Source organism: Petaurus breviceps, unplaced genomic scaffold (genome assembly GCF_028583685.1).
Source record: "Petaurus breviceps papuanus isolate PSGF00001 unplaced genomic scaffold, PetGlider_PUasm1.0 224, whole genome shotgun sequence".
NCBI lineage: Eukaryota > Metazoa > Chordata > Mammalia > Diprotodontia > Petauridae > Petaurus > Petaurus breviceps.
This window is the reverse complement of record NW_027185887.1, coordinates 9,560,109-9,576,391: the sequence shown is the minus strand read 5'-3', so window position 1 is coordinate 9,576,391 and position 16,283 is coordinate 9,560,109.

The window sequence follows — 16,283 nt, the reverse complement described above, 5'->3', positions numbered from 1 at the left end:
TGTGTGTGTGTGTGTGTGTGTGTGTGTGTGTGTGTATATTAAGTATCTGAGGCCGGAATCAATCCAGGGTCCTCCCAACTCCGGGGCCGGCACTCTTACTCACTTAGCCACCTAGCCGCCCCTAAATTTGCTACCTCTTAAGCATGACAGTTCTGCCAACATAAATGTTCTACTTCCTAAATTCTGTCCTGGACCCTTCTCTTTTCTTTTTATATTTTCTCTCCATGATCACATCCATTCTCATGAGCTCAATGATCTTTTTTTATGCAGATGATTCCGAAATCTGCATCTACAGCCTATATCTCTCCTGAATGTTATTCAGGAGTATCCTGCTAATGTCACATAATCAGCATGCCTAAAAGAGACTTTCAGGCCTAATCTTATCTACTCCAACCTTTCTTAATTTGGCTAAGGGCACAACTATCCTTCTGGTGACTAGGATCTAGTCAATGATTCAAGTTGACAACTTCAAAGTCATCTTTGGCTCCCTCACCCTTATATCCATTATTTTTTTTAAGGTTTTTTTGAGGGGGGAAGGCAAAGCAATTGGGGTTAAGTGACTTGTCCAAGGTCACACAGCTAGTAAATGTGTCAAGTTTCTGAGGTCAGATTTAAACTAAGTTCCTTCTGACTCCAGGACCGGTGCTGTATTCACTGCACCACCTCGCTGTCCCGCTCATATTCATTCTTTAATTATTCCATTTCCTTCACCTCCATACCCAATCAGTTAATTCTATCGCCACAATAATTCTCATATTTGTTCCATTCTCCACACTGACAGACCACAACCATGGTCAAAATTTCATCATCATTCATCTGTTAAACCTCCTAATTGGTATCTCTATTTGCAGTAAACTTCCCCTCTCTTATTCAGCCTCCACACAGTCATCAGTATTATCTTCCTAAGATACAGGTCTGACCATGTCATTCCCTACTACATCTATAAAATTCCTTTAGTCTGTCATTCAAAACCCTCCACAATCAATCTCATTACCTACCTTTCCAGTCTCCTTTCATGCAGTCAACACAACTCCCCCCCTCAAAAAACCCCACTAAACTATTCCTAGCTCTTCCCCAAACTCAATAATCTATTTCCTTCCGCTGAGAATTCACACAGGTTGTTCCCCATTGCTGGAATGTGTGCTATATCTCATTTCTGACACCTTTGTCTGTGTTTCTTGTGGCTTACATTCTCTTTTCAAATTACCTTGTATCATAATTACATAAGAAATGGTTGTTGGTTAAAAATATCAGTCCAATCATCCTACTTCAGTTAAAGTAAGTGATCCGATAACCTAAGACTTTAAATAGATGAAAACATTCAGTCAATCAATCTTAACTACAGACTTAAGTTTTAATTAGTCAATCAATCAAAAACTTTACATTATTTGTGGAAAAAAATGTCTTTGGAATGGGAGGGACTTTGACAGGAATCATATTTAGATAGGATGAGAACACCGGTTTGATGACTAGAAGTCCTCTATAAAATGTCAGGGGGGTTGAAAATTGGAGTAACTCTCTGTAGCATATGTCCAGAGTTTGTTCAAGCCACCTCAAACTGGCTCACCAAGAGCAGAGCTGATTGCTAAAATTTCAGTGTGAGCATTTACAATTGGTGAATGCTGTAAATCAAGGTTTTATTTATAGTTTTGTTGATTGTCCAGACTTTGGAGAAAGTTTTAATACTGATTACATTTAAAAGTGGATTACATGCATGCTTTTGCTCCCCCCACCCCTTTTTTTTTTTTTAATTTAGCAATCAGGGTTAAGTAACTTGCTCAAGGTTACACGGCCAGGTGTTTCTGGGTGGGTGCTAAGTGTCTGAGCCCTGGATTCGATCATCAGGTCGTTCTGACACTGGAGCCGGTGATCTTACTTGCTGTGCTACCTGGCCGCCCCGTCCCGAGCTGGTTTTTAAACATTTACTAAAATACCCCTGCCCATGTAGATTCTTGGCTCCGTAAAGAGTCCAGCAAAGAAATTACTCCGTGCCTTTGGAGAACTTCATGAGCACCCCACGTAGAGGAGAAAAGGACTTATAAAAAGCAAGAGCTATAAGTTACCCCTTTTCCACATGTGTTCTTTAAGCTTGAACCCATTTTCCCTTGGACTCTGTATGTACTGGAGGGAGAATATGTCATAGACTTTTTGAGAGAATGGTTGTTAACCAACTGTTCTTACTATACCACCTTACTGAATATCCTTAGCAAAAATGAACTGGCTCATTGACTGAGTCTGGCTAACTAAATCATTGTCACATGATAGTTATGGTAGGAAGCACACTGGAATGGAAATTTGAACAGATAGTACTAGAAAGAGAGTTGTCAATCCTTTAAGGTTACCCCTAGAGCTCTGAGGTGATGCAGTGGTCATGCTCTGGGAACCCAACTCATCAGTAAGGTTAGAAATTGGGATAAGCATTTCAGAGCATATATTATATTTATTTATGTAAATATACTATCTCTCCATTAAAGTGTAAGCTCCTTGAGGATAGGACCCATTTTACTGTTTGATCTAGTATAGAGCCATTTTGCACCTAATAGATATGTAATAAGCATTCATGAAATGGAACTGAATGTCTTGAATGTTTTCTTGTTCTTGTGAAACGGACAAATGAAATGAACATGACAGCAAAGCCAATTATAATTTGATAGGAATGTTTATTAACCTCGGTGACTACCTCCCCAGTAGGGAAGACAGCCTCAAGCCTTCTGCAAGATGCATTTTTATAGAACTCACTGTTGCTAATCAACAAAATGTGGTTTCAAGGTGGGGTACCATTTCTAGTAAACTCTTGGGTACCTAACAAGAACAGACTTGTATCTGGGCGAACAAGAACAGACTTGTATCTGGGGTATGTTTTTAGCAACACATATGAAAAGTTCCCTCACTATTATGGCCTATCAGGTGGTATCCAGGGACCCTGGTAGGGCCCCTTCCCATTCTGGCAGGTTTAGGGGGCTTTGGTGTATAATTTCTGGTAGGCACTTCATTTGAAGCTTTTTCTTTCTTTATTTTTTTAAGAGGGCAATCGGGGTTAAGTGACTTGCCCAATGTCACACAGCTAGTTTTTGTGTTAAGTGTCTGAGGCTGGATTTGAACTAGAGTCCTCCTGACTCTAGGGCCAGTGCTCTATTCACTGCGCCACCTAGCCGCCCTGAAGCTTTTTCCTTTTTATTTTTGCAAAAAAACAAAAGCAAAGAACACCCCCCTATCTTGTCAATTTTTTTTCTGCCTATCAGTTCTTCTAGTCTTCCACATCAGTCATGCTGTAGAGTTGTGAAGAGAGTAGGTGGAGGGCAAAGAGGCTGTCTGAAGATGCCACTGTTATCTTATTAAATCTTGTCCATAACTGTTCTCTCCCCTAAGAATATGTAGCATTTTGTGGAGACAGATTTTCCACTTAATTTGTTATATTTACTGGATCTATGAACTCATTATAGAATAAATGAAATGGGTCTGGCCCTGTGACTAGCATTACAATCTAAATAATATTAAAACTAAACATACACAAATAAGTGCATGTCTAGTTTAAGCATAGTGTCTAATATAAGGGAGACAAATGTACCCCTCTATTCTGCCATGGTCAGAACACATATGAAATGCTATGTTTAATTCTAGAAGTCACAATTTAAGAAGGATGACAATAAGTTGGTGGGTAGACATTGTCCTCTGAACAGAAGAGGGTGATTAGGGCGATGAAGGGCATTCAGCTCATATCATCTGAGGATCAGTTAAATGAACTGAGGATTTTTAGTTTAGAGAAGAGAAGATTTATCATGGGTGGAGAGAACATGTGGGATGTCATATATAAGCAAGAATAGACATATTCTGTTTGTACCAAGTAGGAGTAATGGGTAGAAGTTACAAAGAGGAAATTTAGACTCAATGACAAGAAAAAACTACCTAACAATTAAAGCTGTTCAAAAGTTAAATGGGCTGCCTCTGGAGGTAGTGGATTTTCCCTCACTAGAAATTTGCAAGCAAAGCCTAGGTGATCACTTATTAGATGCAGAGGGGATTCCTGTTTGGATATAGGTTGGAGTGGAAGTCTGTGAGTTACCTTCCATTTCTGAGATTCTGTGAATAATTTGTCCTCCCAATATCCTAAAAGCTAATATAAATTGAATAGTTCAGAATCTCTTTATTCTCTATAATGGTAAGGGAATTTGAAGATCTTCCCTGACCCTTAATAAGCCAAAGGGAATTTGAAGACCTTCCCTGTTTCCTCTCCCCTGCCCCCTAACTGACTGAATGTAATCACATGGAGCCTGTGGTGGGAAGAGTTTGCTGAAGGGTGGAGCAGAGACCACAGAAACCTGGGAGCCAGAGTAAGCTAGACACAGTAGGAGGAGAAGATACACCCGAAGGAGACAGTTAGGATTGTGAGTAAATGTTGGTGTTTGCCACCTGCTGTGACAGTTAGGCTTGTGTTGGTTTGTGGGAAGGCTAAAGGATGGTGTGAATCTTTGCTATGTTGTGGTGCATTAACTTCTGTGTTGCTATGTTGGATTCAGTTTCCTGGTGTTGGAATTTGGTTTGCTGGTGTCTGAATAAATGTTTTGCTTCTATGTTATGTATGGAGAGTCTGTTATATTTTGCAATCTAGCACTATGCTGGCATATTTATAGTGACTGTTGGTGCTGTAAATATTGCATTGGTGCTACATTAGGAGGAGGATGGTATCATGAAAAATCGTACCTCTATTTGGAGGTAAAAGGGATTTAGAAGAGGAAATGGCTATCCTAGTGTAGCAGCAAGCACCCCAAGCATCCTCAGGATTTGCTGCCAACACAGGTTCTTGGATCTGCTTTGATAAAGGAAAGCAACTCAAAATGGGTTAACAAGCTTACTTTAATCAGTCAGACATATATCGTTTACCTTGTTCAGGGGAAAAGGTCAGCACCCCGAACTTCAAAGTACACAGACAGAATTATCAAGACAGAAACAGATCTAGTAGACAGATTTCAAACTGTCCAACCATTACATCCATACCCAGTCAACATCTGGGTTTTAACATCTGGGTTTTTTTCAAAGCCGGGGGGGCTCAGGACAACGGCTTCCCAGAATCCATATCAAATCACAGAACACTTCTCAAAGTGAGCCCCCAAAACAAAGCCTCAAATCAGGGTTTATATACCCTTCTCCTGGCTCAGAGAATGTAACAACCTTATTGACCCACTGGCCAATCAAGAAGTATCTACTGAAAAACAAGCCTCCCACCCCAGGCTCCAGGTGCACTTTAGCCTAGGGGCAGGGAAGATCTTTAAAATTTACATTTTCATTACACCCAGGATGGGAGAATTTACCTTATTCCTCCCTAGCAAGGGAATGGTCTAAAAGTACAGGGCTCTGTGAAAACTGGGAAGTGAGGTTACATAAGGAAGAACCTAGAGATTCAAAAACATGTTTGCAAAGAATATGAATAAAACCAGGGAAAGAGCTGGAAGTAGCAGCATGTAGGAGGGGCTGGATTTTACTAACAGGTTACTGTATTATATGTGGGAGCAGAGACAAGCTGTTACAAGAGGAAACTCAAATAGAAAGAGAGTTGGCTATGTTGCAGTGTTTAAGCTCTCCTTTAGAAAAGCAAGCTGGAGGATCTCAGGGGGTAGAAGAGAGGGATGCTGTGAATTAGGCTCAGAAAAAGCAACAGAAAAGTAACAGAAAAAAAGTTCATACAGTTTTGGTAGAGACTGAGCCTAGTTGCCATGGTGATGACTACCAGGAGAGAATATACGTAAAAGACTATACAATGTTTCATGACAAGGCTTTTATGATGGCAGAAGTTCACCCCATATTGAGAAGAAATCAGGAGAATCAGGGAGGCTAAACAGAGTTCAGGGAGATAACTGAGGATTTTGCTCAGCAGGAGATTACTGATATATTAAGTAGATTCACACAAAGGATGGGAGAATTGTTAGTGTCCTGGATGGTGAGAATCAGTGATGAAGGGGTGGGAAGAGTATGGGTAGATAGTGTGGACTTCTTGAAATTTATAGGTATTTGTCAGAATCCTTTTGTTCAGCAAACTTTTAGAGACTTTCATATGGCAGGAGGTAATCTGTTAGCTTTAGTTGCCAATGGATCCAATAGAATGTATCCCACTGATTCTATGTGGCCTATTGGAGAGAGATTCTGGTACTGAATTAGAGACTGCATGAGAAAGTTGAAAGAAGTAATGAAAACTACTATCATGGTTGGAGATGCAGATATGTATCACAATATCCTCTTAGCAGTTTCTCATAGAAATATCATAGTGAAGATGGCTCCTCTTGCTTATAAGCGCCTACTTCTGACTATTAATTGGTGATATAGGGCACCCTCTTTCAGAGGTGCTGGATAAGTGACTTGGAGGAATGGGAAAAAGATAAAATTTCTTTGAGAGAGAAAAGTAAATGGTCAGTGGATTAAAAGACAGAATAGACTGACAATAAATGAATTGTTTACTGCTCTATTGAGAGCAGGGGTAGATTTTGGAAAAATTGATGGTATTTCAACTAATGAAATATATAAAATGTACCAAGAAATGGGGCTTAATATTAGATGGAATAGGTAAGTGAGAACTACCCCTACAGATACTCCTGAACCATTGTATCCAAGTTCGTCACACCTTCAGGGAGAATAGGAAATTGCCAAATTGGTTCAGATTAAAGAAATACACAGAGAGATCATAGAACCCATATCAATCTGACTATATATTGGAAAAATGGATCAAATACTGTAACCAGGTCATTAATTGATACTGGGGCAGAGACCTCCCTTATTTACAGAAGCCCTAATAAATTCAAGCATGGAACTCCTATTACCATCACAGAATTGGGAAGGGCTGAAATATCAGCCAGACAAGACAAACTAATGATGAAAATTAGACAATTACCTAAGAAAGAATATACTGTGGTTATTGTACCCATTCCTGAGTAGATCATTGGAATAGATATATTGAGAGGTATGACCCTGAATTTACCTGAAGGAAGATACCAATTTGCAGTAAAGAAGATAGGAATTAATACAGTTTTAGTGAGAAAAATAAAAATCACTTTACCTGAACCTTCTGAAATAATTACTTTAAAGAAGTATAGTGTGCCAGGTGGGCAAGATGAAATTACCAATACTATAAAGGAATAGGTTGAATGAAACAGGAGTGTTAGTCAACTCCAACCATATGATGGAATAATACTTTCTGGCCAGTAAGAAAATCAGATGGGATGTGGAGAATGACAGTGGATTATAGATAATTGAATAAGGAGACTTCTCCCTTGTATGCTGTTGTTCCAGATATTGTCACCTTAATAGAAAGGATCCAGAAATATGATGAGACTTGGTACATAGTTATTGATTTAGTTAATGCTTTCTTCATCATCTCAATAGACTCTAAACAATGGGACCAGTTTGCTTTCACTTGGCAAGGTGGACAAATGTAATGGAAATGCAGATTTAAAGATCTTCCCTGCCCCTAGGCTAAAGTGCACCTGGAGCCTGGGGTGGGAGGCTTGTTTTTCAGTAGATACTTTTTGATTGGCCAGTGGGTCAATAAGGTTGTTACATTCTCTGAGCCAGGAGAAGGCTATATAAGCCCTGATGTGTAGCTTTGTTTTGGGACTCACTTTGAGAAGTGTTCTGTGATTTGATCTGAATTCTGGGAAGCCGTTGTTGAGAGTCCCCCGGCTTTGAAAAACCCAGAATGTGGAAACCCAGATGTTGACTGGGTATGGATGTAATGGTTGGACAGTTTGGAAATCTGTCTACTTGATGTTTCTGTCTTGATAATTATGCCTGTATACTTTGAGGTTCAGGGTGCTGACCTTTTCTCCTGAACAAGGTAAACGATATATGTCTGACTGATTAAAGTAAGCTTGTTAATCCATTTTGAGTTGCTTTCCTTTAACAAAGCAGATCCAAGAACCTGTGGTAGCTGCAAACCCTGAGGACGCTTGGGGTGCTTGCTGCTACAACAATATACTTTCATTGGCCTGCCACAAGTATGTCTGCATAGCCCCACTATTTGTCATAGGATGGTGGCTGAATATTTGAATGAATTAAAGCTACCTGGTGTACAGCTTACCCACTACATTGATGATATCATGATACAGGAAAAATGTAAAAGAAGTGGAGACAAGTTTGATGCTTTTAATTTGAGCATATGAAAAGTAAAGGGTGGGAAATTAACCCTGAAAAGATTCAAGAACCAGCTCAAAATGTAAAATTTTGGTGTATACAATGGAATAAGGGGCTTTGAGAAATTCTTCTACAATACCAACAAAAGATTTGGGATTTTCCTATCCCTACCAATAAGAAAGAGGCCCAAAAGTTTATAGGATCATTTGGATATTGGTGACATTACAATCCACATCTGGGACAGATTTTGAAATCCTTATATAAAGTTACTTGGAAGAAATATGAATTTGACTGGGGACTTAAGAAGAGTAAAGCTTTTGAAAAAGCCAAGGCTGCTATACAGTTGGCCTTAGATTTATGGCCTATGTAAAATGACCCAGTGGAATTACAAGTGACTGTACAGGATGATTATACAAACTGGAATTTATGGCAGGAACAACAAAGCTGAAATGTACCCTTAGGATTTTGGTTAAGGAAACTTCTTTCATCTGGAGTTCAATATACACCTTTTGAAAAGCAGTTGTTAGCTGCATATTGGGTTTTGGTAGAGACTGAACAACTGACTCTAGGCCATGAAGTGATATTAAGGCCTGGAATCCCAATTATGTCCTGGGTAATGAGTACCTCAGTTTTTCACAGAATTGGATATGCACAAGAGGCCAGCATAATTAAATGGAAATGGTAGATTCAAAATAGAGCTAAAACAGGCAAAAGAGGAGTTTCTGTTCTAAATGAATCTATAGCAAACATAGATACTGAGGGAAATGATATATCCCCTGAACCAAAGCAACAGTTGGTACAGTCCTTGGTAAAATGGGATGACAGATATAAGGGATTAAATGAAGAAAAGAAGAAACATGCATGGTTTACTGATGGGACAGCAAAATATTTGGGCCATAAAAGACAATGGAAAGCAGTAGCCTACAACCCATGTACTAGGCAGACTTTGAAAAGTACTGGGATAGGCAGAAATAGTCAATATGCTGAACTTATGGCAGTACATTGAGCCATTAAAACAGAACAAGGAGGATAGTGTCATATATTTACTGATTCATGGGCTAATGGGTTAGCTATATGGATCCCCATGTGGAAAAATCAAAATTATGAAATTCATGGTAAACAAGTCTGGGGCAAAGAATTATGGAGAGATATATGAGACATGTCTTTGGGTACTAATTTGTCCATTTTTCATGTAGATACTCATGTAGCTCTCATCATGCTGGAACGTGAGTACAACACTCATGCTGTTTGACTATCAAAGATTGCTACTCAAAATATTGTTCCTACTCTGACACCAACTGATGATACAGTACTAGCAAAATGGGCTCACCAAATGGCTGGCCATTAAGGGGTCCAGGATACACACCAGTGGGCATAAGATCTAGGTATTAGTATCTCTCATTCATTGTTAAAACAAATAGCAGAGGAATGTCATATATGTCAATTGGAAAAGGAACAAACTGTTCCTTGGGTAGTAACTGGGGAGATAGCAAGGGGAAAAGTCCCAGCCCAGATTTGGCAAATAGATTATATTGGTTCTCTACCACAAGATAAAGGATGCAAATTTATATGTATTTGTGTGGACACCTATTCAGGTGTACTAGTGGCTTGTCCTTATAAGAATGTGACCCAGAAAAGCACCTGAAAAACTCTATATATCATAAGTCTATATTATGGAACTCCAATGCAGATTCAAAGTGACATTGGGTCACATTTCAAAGGTAATGAAATGAAGAGATATTATATATTAAATAATATAGGGTGAATACATCATATTCCATATCATCCACAAGCGTCTGGGTTAACTGAAAGAATGAATGGATTATTGAAAGAACAGTTAAGGTAGTTAAGTTCTAATAATTCATATCAACATTGGAAAGAGAATTTGTTCACTGCTTTATGTAATTTGAAATAGACCATTGGGTAAAAGTACACCTTTAGCCAGAATAATGACCCCAAATCTGCAAATTAGAAAACAGTAGACACATAAGATCCCAAATATTGAGTATTGGACTGTGAGGCAATATGTCCCAGCACCATATACAGGATCACCTGGTTTGACAGGATATGATTTACATTGTTTAGAAGACTTTTGGCTGAATAAGAAATAGAGATGAAACATCTCTACTGGAATATATATGAGAATCCCTAAAAATAATTTTGGTCAGATATTTCCTAAACCAGGTTTAGCAGCTCAAGGAATACATGTATTGACTGGAATAGATTCTAATTATCAAGGAGAAATTATTGTATCATTCTAAAATTTGGGTGAAGAACCTATACAGTTTTGTAAAACTGATTGAATAGTTCAAGTGATTATTATTCCTTGTGAAAGAATACCCCTTGTGAAAGCTGACCCTCCTTCCAAAATAACTGTCAGAGGAACTGAAGGGTTTGGTTCTACTAATAGATTAAATTTGGCAGCTAAAGTATGGGTAAAGCAGAAGCCAGATGATGTTCCAAAGGCTTTGGAGATTATAGCACACAAGAAAGATAACACCTTAACCCTTGTTTATTCAGGAGAAGATGATTACCAAATTGTACTCTTAACTCATATATTCTACCATGAATGAGTCTATGATAGTGAGTTCATGGAATCCAGAAGCATGGCTGACCCTATATTTGTCTGTTAAACTTGTTTGTGAGATTTGTTTCCTGCAAGCTTAGCACCCTCCACCTGCAGATGCCTGACTGCTTAAACTGGATGTCACCCCCTCTCCATGATGGTGATGTGCCACTATTGGATCAGGCATCAACCAAGCTCCGAATGCCAGCTAAAGAACTGACTTCTCAAATGAGATTTCTTGGAGCAGGGAAATCTGTACATCCAATTTTAGATGGAAGTAGCTATGGAGAAGAGATCTTCACCCCTTTCTCCAAGATTTTGAGCCCCATTAGTTCAAGGGGGGAAAGATGGGGTACTTGAGCCCAAGCCCCCACCTTAATTCTAACCTTAATTGCTTCCCTACTCTAACCCTAACCCTAATCACAACCCTCAAAATTCTAACCCTAACACTAAATGCCTCCCAACTGTATCTCTAACTGCCTCCCAACCCTAATCCTCCAAATTCTAATTCTAACCCTTATTGCCTCCCAACTCTAACTCTAACCCTAACCCTAACCCTAACCCTAATTCTGCCACTAACCCTAACCCTAACCCTAACCCTAATTTCACCCAATGCTAATGCTAATTCCATCCCAACCTTAACCCAAACCCATATTGCTTCCAAATTCTAACCTTCACACTGATTGCCTCCCAACTCTAACCCTAATTATCTTCAGACTCTAACCCTAACCCCAAGTGCATCCCAACTCTAATACTAATTGCCCCCCCACTCAAATGCTAACCCCAACCCTCCCAACTCTAACCCTAATTACCTTCCAATTCTAACACTAAAAATAATTGCCTCCACACTCCAACTCTAAACCTAAGCACAAATATCCTGACTCTAACTCTTTCCCAAACCCTAACCCTAAATGACTCACTCCTGTAAATGTAATTGCCTTCCAACCCTAAGCCTACCAACTCTAATTCTAACCATAATTGCCTCCTGACTCTAACCCTAACCGTAACCTTGACCCTAATTGCCCTCTAAACATAACCTTAACCCTACTCACTCTAACCCTAGCCCAACCAAACTCTAACCTGAACCTTCCCAATTCTAATCCCCAACTCTAACCCTAACCTAACCCTAATCCTAACCATAAATACCTCCTTACTCTAACACTACACCTAACCCTAACTGCCTCCCAAAACTATCACTAACCCTCCTGACTCTAACCCTAACCTTAATGGTAGCTGTAACCCTAAATGCCTCCTGACTCTAGCCCTAACACTAATCCTGGGACTCTAACCCTAACCCCAACACTAAGTGTCCAACTCCACCTCAGACTCTATTCCTAACCTGAAATGGGATCCTCTGATTTGGACTCTAACCCTAAATGCCTCCTGCCTCCCAACTCTCACACTAAATGTAACCCTAACCCAAAATCTAACCCTAAGCCTAAACCTAACCCTAAATGCCTCAGACTCTAGCTCTAACCCTAAACACATCTCCACCTCTGACTGTAAGACTCAATGCCTCAGACTCTAAAACTTACCCCAACCTTAAATGCTTCCAACTCTGCCTCTGAATCCAGTTCTAATCCTAAACACCTCCACTTCTAACCCAAAGTGCCTCCAAGTATAATGCTTTTCAATCTAACCCTAATCCTAACAGTAACCCTAACCCTAACCAACTCAAACACTAAACCTCAATGCTTGCAACTCTAACCCTAACAATATCCCTAACCCTAACCCTGAAGGTATACCTCCGATTCAAACCCTAAATGACTTGAACCCACCAACTCTAACCCTCCCACTCTGCTGTGACTCTACCTCTACTTCCTTCCGCCTCTAACCCTAACACTCTGACTCTAACCCAAAATACCTCAAACCCTAACCCAAACTCTAACCATAACGCTCTTACTCCACCCCTCACCCTAACCCTCCAACCCTAATCCTAAACCTAAATGCCTGCCTCTGAGTTTAACCAATTCTAACCCTAAATGCCCCCAAACCTAACCCTAACCCTTCACCTCCTCCTCTGACTCTAACCCTCCTCCTCTAATCCTCTGACTCTGCCTCCTACTCTAAACCTAAGGCTAAATGTGCCTCCAATTCCACCTCTGACTCTAACCCTAACCCTAATCCTTACCCCAACCCTCTGACTCTAGCCCTAAATACCCCAGAAACTAATCCTACATAAACTAAACTCTAAGGTTAGAGTTACCCGACACTAACTCTAACCTTAACCACAACCAACTTCAATGCTAACCCTAATTCTGCCTCCAAATCTACCCCTAACTCTAAATGCTCATCTGAGTTCAACTGTAACCCTAACCCTGGCCCTAGCCCTCTGATTCTAACCCTAAATGCCTCTAATTCTAGCTGTAACCCTAAATGTGTCTCCTCCTCTAACCCTAACCCTAACCATCCGACTCTAACCTTAAATACCTCTGACTCTAATCCTAACCCTAACCTTAAATGCCTCTAACTCTAAGCAGTCTCCTCTAACCCTTGTAACTCCGCCTCCTACTCTAACCATAAGCATAAATGTACCTCCACTTCCAAATCTAACCCTAACCTAATCTAACCTAACCTAACCTAACCTAAATCTAACACCAACTCCAACCCTAACCCTAATCATAAATACCTCCTACTCTAAAGGATAAGTGTGCCTTCAACTCTGCATCCTACTGTACTCCTAACTCAAAATGCTCTCCATGTACTCTAAACCTAAATGCTTCCCCCTCTGCCTCCTGCTCTAACCATAAACCTAAATATCGGCCTCCAACTCTAACTGACTCTAACCCTAAATGTCTCCAACTCCAACCCTAACCCTAAGCCTTGGATAGTTAGCCTTGTGAGTAAACTTTGGTGTTTGCCACCTTCTGTGACAGGCTTGTCTTGGTTTGTGGGAAGGCTAAAGGATGGTGTGGTTTTCTGCTACATCGTGGTGCATTAACTTCTATGTTGCTATGATGGATTAGGTTTTCTGGTGTTGGATTTAGTTTTCTGGTGTCTGAATAAATGTTTTTCTTCTGTATTCTATATGGAGAGTTTGTTATATTTTGTGATTGAGCACTATGCTGATATATTTATAGTGACTGTTGGTGCTGTAAATATTGAATTGGTGTTACATCCCCATCAATTATATGAGGATATGTCTAAAAAAAATATTTGCCACTATTAAAAAAATATTTGTAACTCTAGTTCCAAAGTCCATTGGTATGGGACTTTCCTCATTGGTAGAGCTCAATCTCCCACTCCAGAGTGAGGGGCAGGGTAGAGTTGGCAAGAGTAGAAAAACTAAAATCTCTTCAGTCTTTTTGAGCTTTGAGACTGGGATTATGTATATAGTATACTAATTTGATTTGTTCAGAATCACACTATAAGAGAATGATAAGTTATTGACTTGCACACCAAAACTTTCCCACATAGATGAAAACACAAGACTGGACACTTCCAAAAAACAACAACAAAAATAAAAAACTAGCTAAAAATGGAAACCTTAAAGAGTAACTATACAATTATAGGTAACATAAATATAAAAGTAAACATAATTTTAAAAACTAATCAATTTCATTTGAATCTTGCTATTGGGAATGAGCAGCTTTTTAGTTCTTGTTTCAAAGGAAGGTACTTTACCTTTAGTTTACATCAATAATATTTTTTTCACTAAACCACATGTACTATGCCTTGCTGATGACCATGACACATCGATGTACACACATTGCTCTAGAAGTCTACAGTGAGTCAATAAGTTGCAATTGTTGCTTATCGCTACTCTACTAAGTGCTAGGGATACAAAGACAGGTAAAAGACAGATCCTGCTTTCAAGAATCACATAGTCTAATGGAAGAAACAACATACAAATAATTATATACAGACAAGATCTATAAAGAATAAATTGGAAATAAATCAACAGAGGGAAGGCCTTAGAATTAAGAAGGGAAGACTTCCTCTTTTAAAAGGGATGAGAAAAGTTGTACTCAACAAATATCAAAGCAATCTGAAAGAGATTAAGTTTTTGTTCCTTTATTAATACCAAAAGTTCATCATGCAAAATTGTTTTGAAGAAAATTCTTTTAAAATATTTTGAATAGTTTTGAAGTTCAAGAAATGTAGTCAAATACCATATTTATTTCTTAAAAACAATTCAAAAATCTTAGACCATTAGCTTAATTCTACTAACCATTGGACATATGAGAACAAATAACCCTTTTATAAGTCGACTACATTGTGTTTGTTGATAGCACTAAGATATTAGAATTCAAATATAGAATTCTGTGATTTCATAAGTTCTTCTAGCTTATTGAGATCCAAAGATATTGAGTGACCTGTTCACATTAATAGAATCTATACTACAGGTCCTGTCACTTCAGGACTATAGGGCTATCAAGAATCAGACTATCTTGAGGCTAGATCGATCTAGTGCAATGTCCTCATTGTAAAGCTGATTACACTGAGACCAGGGAGCCGTGAAGTAACTAACACAGAGTCAGACACTATAGAGTGTTTAGAGCTTGGTCAGACATAGGAGATGCCAACATCATCTACTGCATTCTGGGCCATTACCAGTCATCTTGACTTTTGTCTTGCTACTGAACTTTGATGACTTTAGAAGAGAGAATGAGAGTGACAACTTTGTGCAACTCTGACTCACTTAGATCCAATTCACACCCAAGTTAAGACATTGCCCTGGAATGTCACTCCTCCTCTTCAAAAACAAAGACAGCAGCATCGAGTCAACAAAGAACCCAGACCCTTCTATAACTTTGTCTGCACTCACTTCTCCGTACTGTGACATAGAAGTCAACCTAATTATTTTCATTTGTGAGACGAGAACAAAGTGTTTCAGACAGAGGAAAAGAGGAGAAAGTAAAAGTTACGCAAACATTCGTGAACTCTGCCATCTTGCTGCTCCTCACAGGCAGCACTCTCTCTCTCTCTCATCTTCATACCTTTGTACAGATCAGCCATCCTGCTTGTGATTGCACTCCTCTTCACATTCACCTCTTAGAATTCCTAGTTTCTTTCAACCCTCATCTCAAGCAATCACTGATTCCTCTAGGTGCTAGTGACTCCCTTTCAAATTAATTTATATTTAATTTGCATATACTAGTGTGTACATGTTTCTCCAGACAGAATGTATGTTTGGGAGCTATTCTGTTCTGTTTTTGTTTTTCCCCATTTATATTCCTAGTGCTTAATAAATGCTTGTTAATTGGTCGGTCTTTTTTTAAAAAGCAACACGTTGAATTTGTTATATACTTTTTTTGGACTGAATCGCTCATTTATTTTTAACATTCATTTTTAAAAGTTTTTTTTGAGTTCTAAATTTTCTCTCTCCTTCCTACTTCTCCCTTACCCATAGAGAAGGCAAACAATGTGATGCCCATTTTACAAGTGAAATCATGCAAAACCAATTTCCATGTTAGCCATGATGAAAAAAAAAATTAAGGAAGCAAGAAAAATAAAATAGTTTATTTTTCAAAAATGACTTTCCTAAGGTGAGTTAGTGGTAATTTTGGGGTGAGATTCTGAATTATTCTTTTGTCTTAATTCTACTTCGTTCTTGTTTGCTTCAGTGATCTATAACAATTTGCTTGAATGATATGTA